Here is a 3,360-nt window from a genome sequence, read left to right on the forward strand (position 1 = left end):
AAACACTGCATTGTGATAGATAGGCAGGTAAATTCACATGCTTCAAGTTTTGTTGACTTTACAGATTTGAGAACTGCCGACCACTTTGCTTGTTGTTTTTGTTGTTCTTTTTCTTCTGTGAATATCAAACATAGGAAGTCTGGCAGTACAATACTGCATTTCCTTGTTGTCCTTCTTTTCCCTCATTGTATTGGTCAAAACAAGACACAAGATTGAAAAAGACATGAACTCAACCAACTGATTCTTAATCTCATTTCTGTGCTGTAAGGAGCCTGGTGTTGTATTTAGTACACAGCACGCATTGCTTTGAAAAAGCCTACAGGTCTGTACAGCCAAGAAAAGGACATCACTTGGCTATGGCAGAAGACCCTTTAATGCAGCAAGAGCAAAGTTGTGTGCTTGCAGAATATATTACTTCAAAAAGTGAGGACTTAATTTGTGAAAGAGCAAATAAAGTTTGTGTGTGAAAATAATTAACTCAAAGTCAGCAGGAGGTTGATGGCAGATCGAAGTAAAAACTTTAATCTTCAAATGCAGAGCTATCCCATACATAAAACCATGTGACTGTGTATTCAAACGTAATCGAAGTCTACCTCAACAAACAAAATTGCTGAAATTTTGCAACAAAATAATGTATTCAATTAAAACAAATATAAATGTTTACTCTTAAAGTATATTTTTTTGAGCATTTGTAAGATTTAGTTGTTAACAATTGGGAGTTAGTACTCTCAGGAGTAAGGTACTAAGGTCTTCGTGTCTCAAATGTTATTTGTTCCCAAGGGAAACAGCAGATGTGATGAAAAACAATGGAAGCCTGTTGTTTGAGGTAGAAAACTGTTAAGTAAATATTTTCACAGTTGACTGCAGGCTTTTTAGAATGGTCATTTGCTAGTTTGCAGAAGGCAGCAGAATCCCTGTAAGTCAAACTTGCATAGTGTAGCTTCTATTGAAGTTCTTCATTTATGAGAAAGCTTCACGGTGAGCAATTGAACATTTGCAGTATAATCTTTGGAACACTCAGCTAATAAATGGCACATGACCAAAGCTTATAATTTACAGACTACATTGCTCAATTTAGTCACGTTCTTACTATGCTTGTCATTCAAAACAACAGAGTTTAAAACCATTTAAGCCACAATAAATGTAAATTTTAGCTTTTTTTTTCATGAGCCTTAAAATTGGTTGAGTATGTACACCTTGAGTAAGTATAGGGACATGATGCAAAAAAAAAAAAAAAAAAAAAAAAGTATAGTTGCAGACCTGTAGGCATTATCGTTGTGATAAATTTCAAATAAATAAATCTTGTTTCATCCCTTGTAGGTCTAGATATTAAGACCTCAGCTGAGAATCATTCAAAATAGCAAATTTTTAAGTAAAACAAGGAGCAGCTAGTAAAATGGATAAAAAGAGATGTGTAAATGGATGGAGGAAAAGCATCAACCAGTAGCTCCAGGACGTTTGCTATGTTGTCATTTTAGGTGAACGCACTGCCGTGTCCAGTAGAGCCTGTCACCATGTATCACCTGTGTTGCTATGAATGCAGCTTGTGAGATTTCGGATGTTAAAGTGGTCACTACATTTTCCAAATCTAATTATCATTCTATGCTATGTTGTGTTTTTGATGTCATTTTAAGTCGTATTCAGGATAAACTGTTACGGAATATGGAGTGTGGATAGGTACATGAGGTATTTACAGAATGATAAAATATAGCTAGTTAGAAGAGGACACACAAGAATCAGAGTCCAACTTCTGGCTCCACAGCATTACTGAAAGTGCAATCTCAGTGGCTTGGGGCTGTGACCACTGTCCTGGGCAGCTGGTTCCATGCCCGCCGCCCTCTGGTGCAGACCCTTTTCCCTGACCCCAGCTGCCCCTCCCTGACACAGCTCCATGCCATTCTCTCGGGCCCTGTTGCTCAGCACTGCCCTCTGCCTCATGTGAGGAGCTGCAGCTGCCATGAGGCCTCTCCTCAGCTCATTTGCTCTGGACTGAGCAAACTCAGGGACCTCAGCTGCTGCTGTTGTATCTTCCTCTCTAGAACTTTCAGTATCTTTGTAGCCCACTTTTGGACACTTTGGAACAGTTTCATGTCTTTCTTATATTGTAGCAGCCAAATTGCACCCAGTGCTGGAGGTGAGACCATGCAGACGAGGGTGACCACCGCTCCCCTCACCCACTTGCAGTGCTGGGCCTGCTGCACCTCATGGTATGGCTGGACCTTCTGGCTGTCAGGGCACACTGCAGTCTCATGTTTTCCCCCAGAACTGCCTCACATCCTTTTCTGTGGGGCTGCTCTCCACCCTCTTGTCCCTCAGCCTGTATATACAGAGTTGCCCCATCCTAGCAGTACAATTGGACGCTTGCTCTTGTTAGACTTCATGCAGTTGGTGAATTGTGCAGCTCTCCAGTTTGCCAGTATCTTTTTGCAAGATCTCTCCTACCCTCAGAGGAGTCAACAGCACCTCCTGTTTTCACAGAATCACTGAATCACAGAACTGTAGGGATTGAAAGGGACCTCTAGAAATAATCAAATCTAATCCCCTGCTGAAGCAGGTGCCCTACATTAGGTCACACAAGTAGGCATCCAGGTGGGTCTTGAATATCTCCAGAGAAGAGACTCCACAACCTCTCTGCGCAGCCTGCTCCAGTGCTCTGTCACTCTGGCAGCAAATTTTTTCCTTGTGTTTGCATGGAACTTCCTGTGTTGCAGTTTTTACCCGTTGCCCCATTTTCTGTTGCTGAACACCACTGCACTGAACACCATCTACTTGACTCCCGCACTTCAAATATTTATAAACAGCGATGAGATATTTATAAACACTAGTGACAATTAGTGTTGCCCACAGACTTGCTTAGCATTCCTTTGAGTTCTTCATCCAAGTCATTTATGAGAACATTAAAGGGAACTGGCCCAAAACTGGAGGTCTGTGGAACCCCACTAGTGGGCGGCCACCAGCCTGATGTCACTGAGTTTCCTGTAAGCATTTAGCTTGGAGTTCTCACCTACTATGCTGAGTATTTTCACTGTGATGGAAGGAGAGCTGCATAGCATACGTGAGGAGTAAACACACATTACTGAAGAGGGCAGGTATTATATGTGTGGTGTAGCACGCAGGCTGGGAATAGAGAGCAAGAAGTGCTGTGGTTGTAGTTGGAGTCATCAAGGTTTCTTTCTTGTTTTTCTTCTCATCTTTCATTTCTTATAAAAACCATCAGGAGATTTGAACAGCTACCGCAGCTTCTAAATAAACCTACTGCCATACTCAAATATTTCTTTGTTGCCACAGGAGTTAAAAATTACTTGTTAATGAAAGCCGATTAATCATGTTAATATGAGCCACCCCTGCAGCCAAAGACTT

The sequence above is a fragment of the Tympanuchus pallidicinctus genome, unplaced genomic scaffold (assembly GCF_026119805.1).
Source record: "Tympanuchus pallidicinctus isolate F22 unplaced genomic scaffold, pur_lepc_1.0 scaffold3, whole genome shotgun sequence".
NCBI classification, from domain to species: Eukaryota; Metazoa; Chordata; class Aves; order Galliformes; family Phasianidae; genus Tympanuchus; species Tympanuchus pallidicinctus.